The 20,607-nt window shown below is 37.9% G+C and overlaps 1 protein-coding gene across 35 annotated transcripts in view; it reads left to right on the forward strand.

Moving 5' to 3' along the window:
• ZBTB20 (zinc finger and BTB domain containing 20) overlaps window positions 1–20,607 on the forward strand; it is a 771,855-nt gene that overhangs the window by 451,206 nt on the left and 300,042 nt on the right. For 5 of the 35 annotated variants that reach the window (XM_087861244.1, XM_087861258.1, XM_087861268.1 and 2 more), the window contains one exon: window positions 1–20,593. This exon is cut by the window's left edge and continues 48,354 nt beyond it. The exons of the other annotated variants lie outside the window; for them this stretch is intronic. The gene's annotated coding sequence lies outside the window, so the exon portion shown is untranslated. The remainder of the gene's footprint in view (window positions 20,594–20,607) is intronic. 35 annotated transcript variants of the gene reach the window in all.

The raw sequence follows: 20,607 nt of genomic DNA on the forward strand, positions 1-20,607 counted from the left end.
TAGAGATTTTGGAAAACTGAGAAATTTGAGAAAAATGTATTCTTTTTTTAAAAATAATTTTTATTTTGTTATATTAGTCACCGTAAAGCACATCCCCAGTTAGAAAAATGTATTCTTAAAATGTGTATGCCCCCCCCCTTTTTTTTTTATAAAGGGTCTTAAGGAAATGAATAAGGAAAAAATGGTGGCTCTTCTCTGTCAGCACTTCTGATCACCTTCAGTAATTCTGCTAATCCTCTGCATTCTTTTCTGACTTGCTCCATGCTTTGGACTTTGTGCTAGAGTTGAGTGTTCTATTTCATCAATATTTCTTTTCCTTCTATTCCTTAAAGCTACATCATTTGCTAGTAAAGAACTGAGAATGAAATATCTCTTGCTTTATGGATAGTTTTCACATACATTCTTAGTAATTGTGTGAAGTCAGAGAAAAGTGTGTCCGTTTGCTGAAGCCAAATGGCTAAAGTGATCCTGATTTAATGGATAAAGTTAATTTGGCTACTATATAGCAAAGGTTTACTTGTACTGGAAGTCTGTTTAGCTTAAGGAGACTTATTAAATCTCCATGAATCAACATACCTCCATGGGGCACCGGTGGCAGGGGTGGGGGATGCAGGAGTACTAATGATAATACTAAAATAAAATAACTTTGACATTCAACAATACTATCCATTGTAAACTGATGTCAGCCAGAAAGATACCAGAAAATAGTTGGCTAACACAAATATACTTGTTTCTGGAATTAAAAAATAAGGCTCATTTCTGGATAGTGCTGCCAAGACAAAGGAATATGCTCTTTGAATGACTGGCAAGAAGCTAAGAGGTGAGATTGAGGGACCCTCACCATTTGGATATATAATTAATTAGATTTGTCAGTAATATTTTAAATTGTATTTGTAAAGATTTGAGGTAGACATTAAGTAATCATATTTAGAATTCTTTGATAATGTATGTGTGTTTGAGAATAGTTGGTAGTAAAGAAAATTCCTGTACATAAATATTTACATACAAATGTATTATATGAATTCTTAAAGAAAAGATAGATCATCTTTGGTATTCACTCACCAGTGTAGTCTCTAGCAATGAGTCCTTTGGAACACTAGCATTTTATTTTTATATAGGCAACTCTTACGATATTTTCATAGGTCTTTGAACTTTATAATATTCACTTCAACATGGGGCGCCTGTGTGGCTCAGTCAGTTAAGTGTCTGCCTTTGGCTCAGGTCATGATCCCAGGGATCGAGCCCCGCATGAGGATCCTTGCTCAGTGGGGAGCCTGCTTCTCCCTCTCCCTCTACACCTTCTCCCTCTCTTTCTGCCCTTCCCCCACCGTTCCTGTACACAAGGGCACGCCCTCTCTCACTCTCTCTCTCAAATAAATAAATAAAATCTTAAAAAAAAATTCACTTCAACAAACATCTTTAGAATCCATAGCTTGTATGTGTGTGTGTAATAAATTGTATTATATTTGAAATGAATGTGTATACATTACTAAAGCATGCTATTATCCATAAGGAAAGAATTTTTTAACTTCTAAAGTAATTTTCTGGGTTGTTTTTTTATGCTTAGAGCTCATGAATTTATTTAAATTATATCCTAAATATGCTTTATCCTGCCCACCCACAACTACATAATTCTGTGATGTAAAGCCTTATTAGTCTTGTTTTTCTGTATTACTAACTACCTTGGCAACATCAATAATTAGACACAAAATGAACTGCAGTGATATGCAACAATGTGGATAAACCTTAACAATATAATATTAGTAAAAATAATTAAATCTCAAAGCATTATATGCAGCATAATAGCATTTTATAAAGTTAAAAGCAATCAAAATATATACATATTAGATACATATTATATATAGATATATGTATATACACAAACATAAATTTAGGCATACCTGTAGACATGATAAAACTATATGGAAAGGAAAACAAATAAATAGTAAACATAAGAATCAGGATAATGGTTATCTTAGGTGGGAGAGGCAAGAATATGAGATGGGGCAAACTGTATGGAAAGATGGAAAGGTTATTATAAAGCTCCTAGTTTTTCTTTTAGGGACTTAGTTTGCTGGTGTTTATTAATTCATTAAAAAAAATAGCCAACTATATGAATTAAAGTAGGCCAAGCATGGACCAATAATGAGTATGCATCATGTGCCAAGGATTATGATCAATCCAATTCTGTGCACCTGAGGGGTGGGGGTGGGGGGAAGCCATAATCACTCCATTAGTTATCTGTTGCTACAAAAAAAAAAAAAAAAAAACCTCAAAACCTAGTGACTTCGAGTAATAAGCATGTATTATCTCTCGTTATCAGGAATTCAAAAGTAGTTTAGTGAAGTGGTACTGGTTTCAAACCTTTCATGATGTTGCAGGCAAGATGTCAGCAAGGGTTGTAGTCATCTGAAGGCTAGAATGGGGCTAAAGGATCCGCTTCCATGGTGACTCACTCACAAGGCTCATAAGTTAATGTTGACTGTTGGGCTCAGTTCCTTACCATGTGAACCTTTCTATAGGATCATGACATTAGGGGTTGGCTTCTCCAGAGTGAATGATCGAAACAACTAGGAAGACACAGTAATGGTTTTTCTGACCCAGCACTGAGAGTCACATACCACCACTCTTACCACATTATATTGGTTACTCGGGCCAACCTGGTACAATTAGGCAAAATATGCAAGTGTGTGAATGCCAGGAGGCAGGGATCAGAGGGGGTGATCTTGGAAGCTGGCTACCACACAAATCAAACCTTGAATATCTAGCTTTTCTATCTACTGCAACTCTTAAATTCCAAACATTTCTCCTATTCTGTTCTTGGTGGCTTTGGAGAATTTATTCTCTCCAGAGTTATAGCAACAAGAAATAACTTTCTGCTTTGATATAATAATACCAGCTAGCATTCTCATTTCAGTCTTTCCATTTAATGTTTTAATAAACAATATAGTAGGTTTCTTCTGCATGTGCTTTCAATTATGTTGCGCTATTATTATTTTTTTCTTTTCCAATTCTAGAATTTCTCATTTTTAACCTTCTAGGTTACATCTTTCCTAAATATCCTTAGAATTATTAATCATTTTGCTGTTATCATGGATGTCCCTTCAAACTATAGATGTATTAATTTGCCTAATTAAAAGTTTCCTACTGTTCACTTCATAACATTTACCCAGGTGGTTTTCCATGCATTCAATACACATTTGTAGAGAACCCATCATGTGCCAAAACTAGTCTCACTGTCAAGCAGAATTGGGAATGTATGGGAGTGAAAATATGTAGGGAAAAGAGGGGGAGTGTTACAAGGGAAAGTAAGGGCAAAATATAAAGTAAAAAATCAAATTAAATAGCTGGAAAGATTCTCAGTTGTTTTACTATCCTTTTTGAGGATTTGTAAGAACTATTTGAAAGAACTATACTTCAACCATGCCAATTCAGTAGTTGACTGTCACACTTAAAGGTCAACTGAGAATCATGTAACAAAACTCCAGGTTCAGGCTTTGTGAAATTTTAATACCTCTGGGACTTTTCACTCCTCCTTATGGGTGAAATACCTTAAAATGGGGGTTCAGTGATCTGATGGAACATAAAAATGTGTGTATATTTATGTTTGATAACAAGACAAACTTGTCTAGTACTTTTTCAGTAACTGAAATTAGCCACACAAAGAGTCCCTCTCCCACTATTGCTTCACGCTTTTCACAATGCATTCAGGTGAATAAACCACAGAGGGATCAATTGAAGAACGTGCAATGTATTTATTGTCCCCCAGTGTCCTATATCCCTTCCAGCCCACATCTATGAAGAAAGGGGTTTTCATTAAAGGGTTTCTTTTTTTCCTTATTAGAATTCATTTCATTAACAATAGAATAGGAAGAAAATTATTCAGAACAAGAAGCCATCAGCACAACAAAAAAGCACATGGAACAACTAAGAAAATTCTGTAGCCTCAAAAGAGGAATACTCATGAAGGAATAAGCATGTTCCAACCATATGTTTTTATGTAATCGTTTATAAATGTATCCAACCACATGAAAACTAAAAATAGCCATTTTGGCGGGAAAGATGACCCCTTTCCTTAACAGTGAAGATTTTAGGATATTTATTTTTCATATAAATGGAGAGATGATTAATGATGTTGTAAGATGTCATAAAATATTTTTCCTTGAATTTTTTCTTAGCTAAGACTTCTACCTTAAGTCACTTGAATTCTAATTCGAATTTTGTAGCCTTTTGGTATCAGATCAAGTACCACTTACTAAAACAGATATGGAAATAACATATCTTAAATTCTTCTGAAATTGTTTACAGTATGTTCTAGGATTACATACCGTAATCTCCAAAGAAGTGAATGACTAAGAAGACAATGAAAAAGGACTGGCCCACATTCACTTATTTTTGGAATTCATTTATCTGGTGACCTTCAAATCTGGGAGGTTGAACCAGAAGAGTTTTAGAACCCAGGGTTGCCAAGTTTTAAGAGATAGTAAAAATTAGCTAGAAAGGTTTCTAGAATAAAGACTAAACTCAATTAACTTGCTTGGCTAAGTATTTAAAACCTGAAGTTTGCAGTTTTCCAACCTGCTCTGATCTCAGCCAGACATTGGCAATCAAGAAAAATGTTCCTTTTGTGGTACTCCAATTACTGCCACTCTCCTAGATGAAAACTACAAAATATCAGGGTGCCCTGTTGCTCACAGATGAAATCCTTACGCTGCTGCCTTCAGTCCCACTCCACCAAAATTTCCCTTTTCCACTCTGAGCTATTTGTTCATTCCTGGATTGCCAATATCAGTTAAGTGTTGATCATATTCTAGAAAATCAGAGTAATTAACAATAAGGTGTGAAGGAGGTTTACAGGTTCACAAGGCAGATTTGCATTTTAAAAGAGGGTCTTGTTAAACACAAATGAACTTCTAATAGATAGAATGTGTGAGAGAGATTTTTCTCTCCAAGGGGTGGGGGAAGATATCTAGAACTCTTTTTTAGCCCAGGGATACCTATTCCTCTCTGCAGTCTCTTGCCATTCACTCCTCTTTTTGTCCTACTACCTTTGCAAGCAGAGTATATTTAAAATTGAGACTCATTGGTTAGAGGGTTAATTGATAGAACCTTGTACAAACCCAAAAGATCTTTGAGGCCTCAAATTAGGTACAAGAGCCCCAATCTCATAGGAGTCAGTTTAAACATACAAAAATGCCCTGCATTATCGGATTAGCTCCCCTTTTAGGGTATTTACCTGTTTAATTATTGGGCTGAAGAATAATTCGTAAGAACTTTTCCTGCAATTACTGAAAGCTCTAAAGAAATCTCTTCTAGTCAGTGGCAAGGTGGGGGAAACTCAGAGAGTTTTTTAAAAAATAAAATCATTGATTACATTCATATAGATGAAAAACTAAAAACTAACTGAAAAACTAAAAACACTCCCCATATAATTTTTTATGTCAGGTAGATTAAAGGAATTAAGTCAGAACACCCAAATGTTTTGCTGGGCCAGAGAATTTAGAGTTTCAGAGAAGAAAGAGCAGAACATGAACATCTTAGAAGAAAGAGGAGTGTTATGTACAGAGATCCAGGAATATCTTAGAAAAATGTGCCAGATAATAAGAAAAGCTCTCTGCTCCATGAACTAGCCTTTCTCCTCCAGCCCCTCTTACTGCCACGTTTCCCTTTTCTTTTGAGAAAAGATTATCTATGTCAGAAACTCATGAAACATGTAGTACAACTTTTGACCAGAGTCCTGTGTTTTCAAGTTCAGCCTGAGATCGAGCCCCACATTGGGCTCCCTGCTCAGTGGGCAGTCTGCTTCTCCCCTCATTCTCCCTCTGTGCCTTCTCTCTCTCTCTCTCTCTCTCTCAAATAAAATCTTTTAAAGAAAGTAAAGTTCAGCCTTTCATTTTCTGGCCTCAGTACATAAGGTCCTTAGTCTTTTCTCCTTTGATCTTTGTGGGCCATCAATGTCCGTGTACAGTACAGGGGTCACCCAGAAATGTGATGAAACTATGTCAGCAGAGAGTCCAACCAAAGACCCCTGCCCTCTCACCTGTGGCTCAATATTAGCTACTGTTGGCAGTTTTTCTTCAGTCATACAAGTGTCCTAGAAGTTGCAAAGGGAAAAGCTGGTTTTATTATTTAAGAAAAATAGTAACTGTTGAAAATAGGTTACCTTTTTACAGTATTTATAGCTCTTTCACTTCTGGTTTCTAAAATGTCCTTGAAGACCATTTGGAAGGGGTTAATAATAATGATGTTCACAGAGATTATTTGAATTTGCCAATTGAGCAAATAGTTGAGTTAGGATTTAAATCCAAGATTCAAAGAATTTCATTTCAGATCTTGTGCTTTTTTTATTATAACAAATTTTAAGGGGAAATAAGCCTTCTTGTTTGAAATAGGGCTAACAAAAAAGCCAATACTACCTAAAATTAGGAATCCTAAATAATTCATTGAAATATGATTTCCCAAAATTACTCTCATCTTACAATAAACTTTTAGATGGCAAAATCTCTCTGGCTGAATCATTGGGATTAAAGTAATAAACTCTTAGTTATTTCTCTCTTTACAGAACTTGACCAATAGTGATTATTTTAATTTGCCCTAAAGAGAGTGATTATCACTGCAAATGGTGCTATAAATAACTTCTCTTAAAACTTCTTTGTAGGATAGCCCCATAATTTATCATCCAAACTGGGCACTTTTGAGAGTAAAAGTGACCACTACTAATAATTGTACTTGAACAGTTGGAACTAGAATTATTCTGAGTAAACTGGGAGATATGGTTACCCAACTTAACAAGACATAATCCTGAGTCTGAGAGTGATGTGTTTTGAGTGAAAAAAGACCACAGAATGAAAATCTTGTATCTGACCTATAACTTGTCTTGATTTCCAGCTCCCCTGAAGTTGGTTCTTAGTAAGCACTACCCAACACTTCAGTCTCATGTTCTGCCCAAGAGGTGATGGATTGTTGCATCCGTTTAAGACCAAGTCAGAAGGAAAAGTATCACCTGCTGAGACTCAAACCCTAATTTTTTTATACCACTCAGGAGCTGGGGGCTCCCATCTAAGCTTTGACTATGCATAACCCAGACTCTCAGATCAAAAGACATGTTCTATGCAGTATTCCTCAGAAAACTTTAGCCACTTTTATGGGAGTCTAAGTGACAAACATTAAACCAACATTTGAAATGTTAAAAGGGAAAATCTATTCAGCAGTTTAATCATTTTTACAGCTGATCAAAATAAGATTATATAATGGAAGGGTCTTAAGTTAATAATTAATAAAAATAATTATGCTGCTAAAAAGTAGATTTTTATATACCAAAACTAAATACAGTAGCATAGAACTGTGTTTAATCTTAGAACATCTTCGTAACAGGAACAAAAATAAATTTTAATTTGAAAAAAGACACTATTTATGAGAATGTATTGTTATGCATCATCAGTGTAACAGTCTTCTTTGCCTATAAAATGCTGTATTGAAAGGTGACCCTCAGAGAGTGGTACCATCAACAGGGTAAGACTACCAGAAAATGATAGATCAAGAGAGAGAGTTTGAATTATTGCTAATTGTTGCTGAACTATTTGGAAGTTTTTCAAATGAGATTAATTTTCTCCACCAAGTTTAAGAAGTATTTTCCCAGTCCGTATAAAGTTCAAATTAATTTCATTTGGTTCCTGAAAATAAAAGTCTTTTTTTTTTTTTCCTTGCACTTTAAAATTTATTTGAGGTAGAAAGTTTCCCTTCTGGACATATTGCAGCCTGGAAGTGGTAAAATATCGGGGGGGGGGGGGAGGACTAATGAAACTTTGTTGTGGAATAGTTCACAAAGGAATACAAGATGCATTACATAATGCAGCCCTTTGTTTGTGGAGCCTCTGACAGAATCCTGCAGTTTGAGCTCCAGCTGAAAACAGCCACCAAAGTCCTCCCTAACTCCAGGCAGTTCGGAGTCTCTCTCCTCACCTCCTGCTATGATTACTCTGGCTTCTTATTAAATCACACCTTATATTTAAGGTCACTAACCTAAAATGACTCAAAGCTACTTGTTTCTTTCAACAGTTCCCCATTACTTGTAATATTTGGAAGGCTTGAAAATAGCTTCTGTCCCAACTTCTGTAGTCTTTTCTCCAAAAGCAAGTTCTATAACAATTTCCTCACTCATGGGTTAAACCTCAGGTGAAAGATTTTGGAAGCTAATTAGCATGCTAAAGACTTGAGCATCTGGGTGAGTCACATTCATGCTACCTGAGGGACAGAGAAAGTGTCTCCTTGCAAGTGATATTTAATAAGGGCTGGTTCCTCAGTTTTGATGCAGCTGGAACTGCATTGCATTGTGTTCTTTGTATTTAATAGAAATCTTGTTTATATGATCTCTTCTTTAAAACATCTATCCCTTTGGGGCTATTCTAATGTTTTATTTCTTACTTAAAATAAATTTCTACTAATTTTGGAAAACTTTTAAAAGTTTCTTTTATTATATGAGTAACTGAACTAGGTTGTAACAAATTCTTCTCATAGAACTTCTTTAGACTGGATTTTTTTTTTCTTTTTTGACCTGGTTTAATTCTCTTTTCTTAGTACAATTACAATTTTCCCATTTGCTTTCAGAGTGAGAATTTCATTACATGTATTGAATGTGTAGTATATATAATCAAGATGTAAAGCAAATGAGTATTTATTAAATGCCAAGAATGTAACCGATGTTTGCCATTTGGTTAAGAAGAATAGTTTGGATAATTTAAATTATGAAAGTTATTTCTTGGTTAGAAAAATGTTCAGGGGCGCCTGGGCGGCACAGCGGTTAAGCATCTGCCTTCGGCTCAGGGCGTGATCCCGGCGTTATGGGATCGAGCCCCACATCAGGCTCCTCCGCTATGAGCCTCTTCTTCCTCTCCCACTCCCCCTGCTTGTGTTCCCTCTCTCGCTGGCTGTCTCTATCTCTGTCGAATAAATAAATAAATTCTTTAAAAAAAAAAAATGTTCAGTAGCAGAAATCCTGAGTTGAGTGGCTTAAACAAATAGTGGTTTGTGTTTCTCACAGAACAGGAAGTTCAGAGGTAGGGGGTCACTGGTGTGTGATAAAGTCAGGGCCAACATCTCTGGGGTTCTCTTTGCCTTTTGTTCATGCTTGTTGCTTTAGTATCACCAAATAGTTGCTGCAACTCCAAGCATCATGTCTATGGTCAAAGAAGGAAGAGGGGTAGGGGTATCAGGTGTTGTAAGGAAGTGTTGAATCACTAGATCGTACACCTGGAACTAATATTACACTGTGTGTCAACTAACTGGAACTTAAATACCAACTTAAAAAAAAAAAAAGAGGGAAGAAGGGAGATGCCAAAGGATTGGCCTTTTACCTCTATCTTTATCAAAAAAGAAAACGCTTTCTCAGAAGCCAGCAGATTGCCACATAGATCTTAGTAGAACCGGGTCCCAAAGCCACCCTTGGTTGCTAGGGAGGCAAGGAAATCAGGGAACAGATTTGTCATAATTGGCTCAGAAATATCATAACTCATCATGCCGGACTGGGCACATTGCCATTCTGAACAAAATAGGGGTCTGTAGCTAGGAAGAACTGGGGGAATGGGTATTGGGTAGGCAAGAGTGTCAACTCTAGCTGTGTAGGCAAAACAAAAGGAAAGTTAATGTGGACCACAAAAACTACAAAATGATTTATATGGAGGTAGAACACAGGATAACTAAAGCAATTAGATCAATAAAGAATAACAATAGGACACTCCAACTAAGGGAAGAACAAAAGCTTAAAAGCAGGAACATATATGCTATATTTGCGAAGTAACCACTGCATTGTGAATTCCTTAGTTCTTTGAAGGCAGGAAGTAAGCCTTATTTCCATTTATTTTCCTAGTGTCTCACACACAGTAGATGCTTATTGAATCATAGTAAATGAATGCGTAATATTCCAACCCAGAAGTCCAGACATGACTTCACAAATTATGGAGATAACAGAAAAGAAAATTTAAAATTTAGGACTCCCTTGACAATACCAGGATAAAGGCAAACACTAATACAGTCCGGCTATACTTTAGAATACTTGTTGGGAAGGATTTGAACCTGGGATGCCTAAGCAAGGTAGAGCAAGAAGTGGAGGTGAAATGCCAAGTTAATAAATTGAACTTGATCTGTGAAAGCCTGATTATGTTTGTGGAATCCAATTTTGGTAATACACAAACAGCAGTGCTCGCCAGGCCCTCCATGCGTTAGAAGCACCAAGCCTGCTGCTGTCGTTTACTCCTTTTGCTCCAAGTTCTGCTCTCTGTGACCTTCAGGGATTTCCAGTGCACTAGGAGCTTTGGAAAAATGAAAAGTAGCTCATTGGAGATTTCCTAGATGACTACTCTACAACAATTGAAATTTTACATTTATTCGGTGTCTGTTGTATGCCAGTCACCCTGCTGCAGTTTTTAGGAGATTATGAAAATAACCCTGACTACAAATTGTTTACATTCTAATTAATAATTTAAATGTTTTGATTGATTTAAGATAAAGGAAAAAAATTTTAATACTGCCCCCCAAGAAAGAAGAAGAAATCAAATCAATCAAAAGGATAATTTGACTGGCTTTTATTGTTATTGTGCTAATTTAACCAAACATCTGAGCCAAGAGTTAAACAAACTTGTTTCTGCAAATACTATACAAGTAACTTCCACCAAAGGGAAATTGCCTTTCTCACTATAGGCCTGCCTTTTTTTTTTTTTTAATTTAACAATGTAGAATTTAAATCTACTTTACAATCTACAATATGGCTTAATAGTAGACTGAAATAATAGATAAAAATAATTTCATTTTTGAATTGCACCTTCATGAATCCCACATAATTTCAAAGATTTGACATTACCTTTCGTTTGTACAACCTTGATTTTACCTGAGAAATATGCCAACAGATTGGGCGATAGGTATAGTATTAAAATAGGCAGCCTTAGTTACTTGGCATTTCTAGCACACTTATGGTCTATGGCCATTTAATGAAGTTTACTTGTTACTTTAAGCTTCAGCCTCCCTGTTTAGATTAGAAGACTTCAGATTTATTTGAGCTGAAGAGTACTTCTTATTTGACAAAGGAACATCTATTTTGTTTTAATTGATTGAGTGATATATTTTCAGTGGCAGATCTTTAACAACTCCTCTAAAGTCTTGTAACATTGCTAATATTGTACTTGAATAAGTTACTTAATTAATCTGGGCATCAGTTTTATCATCTGCCAAATGAGTTAACTGGACTTCTGCGATTTCTAGCTACTTTTGGCTCTAAAATTGTATGACCTCATTCTTCCGTTCAATTCAAGAAATATTAGTGGAACACTTACATAATGCAAACCAATATGGTGGAATCTAGATGGATACAGAGGTGAATAACATGATCTTTTTATGTAAGTATCTTACAATTTGATGCATTCAAGGTTGAGGTGTCTATTTCCCAACACATCCTAGCTCCTTATGTTTGAGATGTCATTTATGAACAAGGGTATATAATTTATTCCCAAAGGGGTGCAAATTTAGTCATCTGTCAATGTTTCTCATATCTAGATTTGAAGAACCGAAAAAAGGGTCTGAACTATCATGTTAATAATATCGTGCATTTGTATCCCACCTTTACTTCAGAGAATTTAGAGCATTTCAGAACTATTATCTCATCTGTCCCTAAAGAAGCCCAATGCATGTAGAAAAGGATAAATATAGTTATTCCCATTTTTGTGATTAGAACCTGGATCCAGGGTTTCCTGGAGTTCTGTACTGAGCCAGTGAGTGAGAACACATGATTATTTAGGCGCTGTCATTCAGGCCTGCACAGCCAACTTCACTTGGGTGCGACAGTTTCTTTTAGCAAGTTCTGTAGGGCCTGACGGCTACATTGTCCTCCACACCAGATCCTTCCTTAGTCCCTGTTCAAACAGCAGCTTAGCCATTGATGATTTCAGTTGTATCAACAGGGGGAAAAAAAGTTTAAGGGAAGAATGGCTGTGTGCAGCAACACTTGTGATAAGCAAACAGTGATACCATGATATAATGTTTCAGTGTTGGGTGTACATTAAAATTAGAAGTGAAAAGGGGATGCCTGGGTGGCTCAGTCAGTTAAGTGTCTCAGGGTCCTCAGGTCATGATCCCAGGGTCCTGGGATCAGCTTCTCATTGGGCTCCCTGCTCAGCGGGGAGTCTACTTCTCTCTCTCCCCCTGCCCCTGCCCCCTGCTGGTGCACACTCTCCCTCTCTCTCAAATAAAATCTTTTTTAAAAATAAAATAAAATTAGGAGTGAAAAGAAGTTGGGCACTCCTTCATCACTCTAATCAGACTACAGAGGCCCAGCAGCCATAAAGAAACCTATACTTATGCTAAGTGAGAACATCATTCTAAACATTCCATCCTGAAAACTCTACGTAAGAAATTTCCTTTTTTTTTTTTTAAACAAATCTTGCAAGCAGCTCCTTGGAAACAGGTGATTATATTTCCTTCTTTACCTAAATCTTCCTAGGTAGTAAAAAAGTCATATCCATGTTTCTTCTCATGGTTTCCTTAGTCAAAAAATTTGCATCTAAGGCCTAGGAAAATGTTTGGCCTTCACAATTCAATGTTTAAACAGGTGCACACCGCACTAGGCTGGCTGAGGAAAGGTAGTCTCCTCCTTCTGGAAACCCTGACGTTAAGAGAATGATTCTTGTGTCGACTTTTACAAGTGCTTGTAAAGGAAAGTTCAGGTAATTCTTAAATCTTATTACCTGGTTACTAACCAACTTGCCTCCCCCCATTTCTGTGTTCTCATGAAGAAATTGATTTAATAGATTCAAGATATTATTAAATACATTCTGCATTAATATTATATGTCCTCTTTGAATCCAAGTGGCAATACAATAGAATTTCATTTTATAAATAACACCTTTCAAGCTAACACCACAGGGCACAGTACAAAAGAATCAAAATAGAACACAAATGCTGTAATCAAATGCAGACCCCAGGAAGGCTGATTAAAAAGGCATGTTGCTAGTAAGAGCAGCCGACAGGGTAAGTATAGTGGGTCAGAGCAGAAAAGCCTGCTGAACAGAAGGGCAAACTAAAATAAAACGGACTCGCCTGCCTGACTCACATGGGCTCACGGCTCTCCTTTGTCATCATCCCCCTCTGGACTCGGGAATCACCAGGGAGAGGTGTGTGTCTGTGTTTGTTGGGGAGGTAGGGCTCAAACGTATGTAGGGTCATTAGGCTTATCCTCAGTCCTTACACACAACACAAAGGACGAACATCCCAAAGACAACTGCCTGCAGCTGGCAGCGATGCCGCCAGTGATTGTGAGACAGGCTGACGAGGCTTGCTTTGCTCCATGAACCACTGGTTTTCAGAAAACGCAACCGTGAGGAAGCAAGCAGGTCCTTTCCATAACATCAAGCACAGACAGTACTACTTTTGGCCAGGCATGGGGAAAACTGGGTAAATGAGTGAGATGCAGACTTTGTGGCCTTAGCCTAGAGATAGTCTCCTCTCCAGAGGACCCTCTTCTCACAGAACTGCTTTCTGTGCTTTTGGCCTCTCACTAACACAACCTTTCCTAATGTCAACAGTTTGTGTTTTAAAAACCTACCTCTGATTAGAGAATAAAAGGTTCAGACCTCTTTTTATTTTTATTATTATTTTTTAAAGATTTATGTGTTTATTTGAGAGAGAGAGCGAGCATGCAAATGGGGGTGGGGAGGCTGCGGAGCGGAGGGGCAGAGGGAGAGGGAGACTCCCAGCTGAGCAGGGAACCTGATGCAGGGCTCCATCCCAGGACCCTGAGATCATGACCTGAGCTGAAACCAAGAATCAAACCCTTAACCAACTGAGCCACCCCAGGTGCCCCCAGGCCTCTTTTTAAAGGAATTAAGGAATTAGGTAAACCAGGGTCAGTATTTCTGCAAGATACCTCCTTGTCTATATGTAAAACCAGTTCTGAGAGTGATCACTGTATACCTTGAGGAATGTACCAAATTGGTCATTTCCTGATGTTTCTCTGTTTGATATTAAGGATATAACAATATAAGATAGGAACCATAGGAAAAATTTCCTACTAAATATATGATACATTTTTCTGAAAAATAGCAACCTATACTTAACAGCCCCCCCAAAAAATGAGTCAACAGCAAACATGGATTCTGGAGTCATAAAAAGAAAAGGAAAAAAAATGGTAATTAAGACAATTTTTACCTCCCTTGAAGTTGTGGGTCATTAGTAATGACTCTCTGATTATCCGTTTAGCTGAAATTCTGGACTGGGATCACTGATGCATTAATTTGGGTTAATAGTTTGGTATTTCTGTGTAATAAAAAAATTTTAAAAATAAAATCAAATAAAGATAAAAATATAAAAAAATAGTTTAGTATTTCTGTACATCTTTTTCTTAATCTGTAAATTATAAACAAAACACACATGGGCAGCACTTGAGGGAAAAAGGTTATTATACAAATACTAGAATTATTACTTTTTAAAAAAAGATTTTATTTATTTATTTGAGACAGAGAGAGAGTAGTGCGTGGAGGGGCAGAGGGAGAGGGAGAAACAGACTCCCCGAGGAGCAGGGAGCCTGATGCAGGGCTCAATCCCAGGACCCTGAGATCATGACCTGAGCCCAAGGCAGATGCTTAACTGACTGAGCCAACCAGGCGCCCCAAGTATTGCTACTTTTAATAGAATCTTATTTTCCTTAATTCTAGCAGTATTTATTTAGCTATGCAGAGTCAATTTATTAGTAAAGGTGAACAGTATTATAGTTAAGTTGAGAACATTGGATTATAATCAGCAAAGTGGGTATTTTTATAAAGTATGTGAGCACATAATGATAACTTGGAGTTATCAACGCATTGCCACTCCAGTCCAGATTTACCTTTCTTTACCTTCTCTACAAAAACGTATCTGAGTCCTTTAAATATATTTATTTTCCAAGCTGGTGTGAGTGCACTTTGTCAGTAGGGGGTTCGGAGAGACATTACAGGAAGAAGAGGTTTTTCTTGCTGGTTCCTGGGTATTCCTTTGGCAGATTCCAGCAGTATGCATAGTTTCTCCAGGGCCTGGCTCCTGCAGCACACGCAGCTGCTTTGGTGTCCAGCAGCTGGAGAACATGTAGCTTCTCCAGGGCCCAGCGACCAGCAGCCTCCCCCAGGACCCACCACACATGTATGCACGCACATGCATGTACACATGCGCTCACACACACACATTGGGTGGTTTGTGTAGTGGAGTGCCTCCGATGAGACACCTCCCTATGAACAGCCTCCCTGCTCCCTAGAGTGCAGATTTCCAGCAAGATCTGCTAATGCAGCTCTCTAGCAATTTCCCTGCTGTTCATTCATCAATATCTGTGCCTGGTCCAAGATCTGGATCCCACTCCAGGGCTGGAGGGGACTCTTCCTTGGGCACTGTATCTCAGCCCTACAAGTAATGGTTGCTCCTTATATTTGCTATTCTTATATAATTTAGAATTCTCTTTACTTCTTACTAGCTACTCCCTCATTACTGCAATCCGCTGTTATAGTTAATAATTCTTTATATTAAACTTTTCCTGTTCAAATTGCTGTGTGGTTTCTCTCTCCTAATGGACCCTGACTAATACATACCCAAAGAATATTAGAATAATCTATATTCTTTGGGAATATGGAAAAGTAAATACGATAAGCCATCTCTTTATGGAATGGATTAGCATTGGTACAGGGCACCTTATCTAGGCCTGGCTATTAGATGAACAAAAACTTTTGAGAGGGTGCCTGGGTGGTAGGAAGCCTACTTCTCCCTCTCTTTCTGCCACTCCCCCAACTTGTGCTCGCTCTCTCTCTGTCAAATAAAGAAATAGAATCTTAAAAAAATAAACTTTTGAGAATCTGATGCTAGATTGAAAGATGATGTAATAATATGATGTTATATACTATTTTTAACTATGCATTGTTTTAAGGACCATTTTAAAAATATTTTACTAGATTTCACTGAGGATTTCTTATATGTGAACTATAATAAAGCAAACCGCAAAGGTCTAGACTCAAAAGTAATTCATTGACCTTGAAAAGATGTTGCAAAATAACACTATGATGTGAATTGGTAGATTATTAATGCTAGGATAATAATGATACCCATCAGTTCCTGAGAACTCAGAAAGTCCTTAGCACTTTACATTAATTTATGGAATCTTCATAGCAATAGAGGTGGGCACTATTATTATCCCCATTTTACCAGGGGGAAAACAGAGGCTTGGAAAGGTTAAGGATCTGGCCTAACATGATATGTGTGGTAAGCTTCAGAGCTAGGATTTGAACCTAGATTTTCCTGCGAGCCCTGGTTCTTAACCACTGCCCTTTGCTTCTAGAACACTACCACTGAAGCAGATAGCAAGTTACCCGGGAGAACAAACACAAAAACTTGCTTTTCTTGTTTTCATCAAATATCCAGGAAAAAAAAACAAAACAAAACTCTGAAGTATCCCTAGAATGTACGCCACGCTTTGAGCTATTTCTGAGACAGGTAATCTCTCAATTGTACTCAACAAGATATGGACAAAACTGGAGGAACACTGGTGATCCAATCCCCCAGAATCAAAGTGTTAACAGTGTATCAAAAACCTAGCAGCCTTTATTCAGAGCCGAAGTGAAGGCAGATGAAATATTAACAGCAGTTCTAGCAGCACAAAATGAAATATGAGATCCTGTATCAGAAATTATTAGTAACCTGTTAAAAGAAATGCTGAAAAATGGCAGTTACCAAATTAAAACTGGGAAACAGAGCCCAAATGGGAAATTTCGAAAAGTTTGGAGGAAAATAAATGACAGATTGTCCTCTTGGCTCTTATTACTATGCCATCCTAAATCCTACTTGGCAATACATGGTGGAGGTGAAATAAGAACTGCATCACTGCCAGTGCTGGGCCTCAAATTTGTAGTCCTAAGTGTCTGTGATGATGTCTGAGATTGATTGGAAAAGTAGTTAGAATGTGGTAGCATTTAGCTTTATCGAAACTGAAGAGTCTGGAGACTCTTATTATGAAAGGCTTCCTCTCATTTGTGAATTGGCCCCTTTGCTCCACTTTTGGATGGCTGGCTTCCTCCAGGCCGAGCTACACTAAATGCTCTACAATGGGAAAGCTATTCTCCTCAAACGCCTTCACATTTAAAGCATCTATCTGGTTAGGTTCATGTTTCTGACTCCAAATATCTAGCACCAAAAGAAAAAAAAAATAAAAAGAGGGGGGGTTACAAATACAAAATACTGGATAGGAAATGAGGGAGATATTTTTCCATCAGTAACTGGGAGCAGAGAAAGGACTATAAGCAGAGTGGTTGAGCAGTTGATGCCAGAGAGAAAAAGGAAATGAGCTATAGGACCATAGAATCTTAGTGTTGGCAGAGACTATGGAGTTCATGTGGTCCTACCCTATCATTTTTCAATGAAGAGACTGAGACATGGGGAGTTAAGGGACTTGACTTGCCCTAGACACATAGTTGTTTACTGACAGTCAGGCCAAAAACATTTCCCAGTTCCCAGTCTGGAACTCTGCAGTTCAGCGTGCTATTGCCATCCTCTACTGAAAATTAACACTAACCCAGCCTGGAACATAGAAGAATTCAGCATCTGTATGGAACAAGAAACATGATGAATTTTGAGATGGAAATCAGTCTGGGAAAAAGAGAGGGGAAATGGATGATCCTGCTTGGTTGTGACTCATTGGCCAAGCTTGTGCAAGACATTTTGTGTCCGTTTACTCCCCCGTGCCTTCCCACAAAAAATAATAAAACCTTCGGTTATAATCCTCCAGGGTTTATATTTATGCATTCAGATTTGATTTCCTTGGGAAACTGTCCTGCGTGCAGGTTATCTCCAGGTATGGATTGGTGGCAGTGCTATTGATCCCTGTGATTTACAGGAGCCCAACTTTCCTTCTCTAGCAGTGAAATATGTTCCAGAGTCTTCTCCATAGGACACTCCGAACTGAGAATCAGATGTAAGTTCAAGATAGAAGAACTGTCTTCTATTAACCCTTGTGTTCTGTTAACCACATGGAGAACTTGAGCAATATATGGGCCTTTTAATCAGGCTCATGAGTTAGGTGAAAAAAAAAAAAATATATATATATATATATATACACACACATACATATATATATATGTATATATATGTAGAATTTGGAAGCACAGATTAATTTAAAGCAAAAGAGTAGCAAAGAAGATACAATAAAAATGTCTCAATAGGATTCCCTGTGAAATAGCAGTACAGGTCTTTTAAACCAAATATTTTTCAGAATAGAGCAACCGGAAATGAGAGAATCAGACAGTATGATGAAAACTACAGATGGAATGCTTTGCATGAAAAGTGATTATAGACAAGAGAGGGCTCAGGACAGGGTAGGCGTGGAGTTGGGAAGGAGGGGGTAACTGAAATAAGAGAAGATAATGCTTGACCAGGTCTAGTAAAATATTCCCTGCCACAACCACTGTTCCATGAAGAGATTGAGCCAAGAGGCCTGAATAAACTAACCTTAAGTTCAGAGTTGCCATTATTGTGGGAGGCATCAGGGAGAGCACATCCGGATTTGTGTTACACAGTAATCACTGCTGGGTGTCAGCATTCATCAGCCAGATGGTCAGACCCACAATTAATCAATTAGGCTGGGATGATCAACTGGACTAAGTTTTCCCCTTTGGTAAAAAACCCTCATCATGTGGTCAAGGCCAATAGCACTTTTATCCTGTTGCTTTTGGAGAACCTTCTAAAAATCCCTCTTTTCTTTTTTAGGCTCCTAGTTACTGGACACTGTTAAGCTTCAAGCTGCTTTGACAATATAGATACCCCAAATTGGGACTTTAACATAATAGATTCTCAGCATCCTCTGTGTTCAAGTATAATGTCTAACACACCCAGACAGAAATGAGCTTTTTAAAGCAGCGTCTCTGAGGAGTGTTACTCAACTCATTTTACTGGAGCCTTCGTACGGGTTCCACTCAATCCAGGGGAACAACACTGGAAATGACTCTTTCAGTGGGCACTTAGGAAGATATGATAATCAAATAAAAACAACAGCAATTTATTGAGTGCTCACCATGTGACAGATACTGCTCTGATAAGGACTGACAAACACTGATTCAGTCCTTATAAATATTTCAACAAGGGTGATAATACTCCATTTCAAAGACAAGACAATCGAGGCTAGAGAGTTCATCTGCCTAAGGCTGAGTATTTAATAAAGATGTGTTGAAATAATTTAGTACACTCTGGAATGAAAACTAAATAAAATTTACTCTCCATGTTCTGACATATCTTACATACGTATGCATCTCTAAGAGATACCAATTAGTAATGTATAGTGGGTCCTTATTATTCCCTGTCTAAAGAAGTCTTTTACTAGTGTTTCCGAGCTCTGCAGATCTTACTCTCTTTCCATGCCATTCTTGCTGCACACTATCTGACGTGAGATTGCTTTCTTCCTTTTTATGAGGTCATCACTATTATTTGCTGATAATTCTCAGTCTCCACCTCAGTCTCCTTATCCAGATACGGTTCCTCTAAGGTTGTTTCAGATATTAAGATTTTTCCTTATCCATTGGCTCATAGGGCAATTTGCCTCTGACTGATTTGTTATGTTGAACCTTGTTTTTCCCTCTGATATTTTATTTTCCCTCTCCTCTTGCTGTATTACGGCAACACTGCAGAGGGAGAGATGTTGGAAAGTCTGTTGGTGGGAAGCCTCTATTTCTGATGGACATCTATGCTGACCCCATTGAGTATATGTACGGACACCATATCATATGTCCTTTGCGTTTCACCATTGAACTTGGCCCTCTCTTTTCTCTCAGCTCTTCTCTACCTCCACTCAAGCTCGACTTAAGGAGTACTTCTCTTTAGCCATTTTGTGATCAGTATTTTGCAGGTTATACAAAGACACTATTGACTCAAATGTACATCTTTGAGATATGTCTTTTATTTATAATTGCATTCTTTTATGGAGTAGGAGGCTTCTTGTTATTTAACAGCAGTGCTTTGCTTTTATGTGTTTGTTTTGCTACTTACCAAATTGGGAAAGCAATACCAAAATGCCAGGATAGTATATAGGTAACCACTGTTTCTTAAATCAAGTGCAGAAGCACATGGAAAAAAAAAAGTATTCCAGAAATCTTAATGAACCTCTATTCTCCTCCAGGGCTCTCACAGTGCCCTTTTTTCCTGCCTGTGGTACTCTGATTTGTTCTTGTTATGTTTGGTAGGCAGCTGTTCGAAGTTTTTCCCTGGCTGCTCCTTTTTCTGCAATCCTACAGTCTTCACCCCCCAGCCGTGGAGGCTCTTTCATTTTGACCTGCAGTATCTCCGTGTATTGCAGAGCCGAGCGCTGCCATCTAGACTGCCTTTCTGCTTCATTTTGCTCCTGACCTAAACCCCCCTGCTATTCCAGGCCTGGCCTCTCATGACCAGAGACTGCTGACTCATCCTGGCCTGTGCCAAGCTGTGCAGTCGCTTAGCGATGTGGACAGGAGTCGAAGGACTAGAATGAGATCACTGAACTCATTTCACTTGTTGCTTACGGTACAGTCCAGCATGAGCTGGAAATGTAGGAACCTCAGCCTCCCGAGCAGAAAGAGTAAGTAGATCACA

Source organism: Ursus americanus, chromosome 4 (genome assembly GCF_024610735.1).
Source record: "Ursus americanus isolate L20-20 chromosome 4, mUrsAme1.1.p, whole genome shotgun sequence".
NCBI lineage: Eukaryota > Metazoa > Chordata > Mammalia > Carnivora > Ursidae > Ursus > Ursus americanus.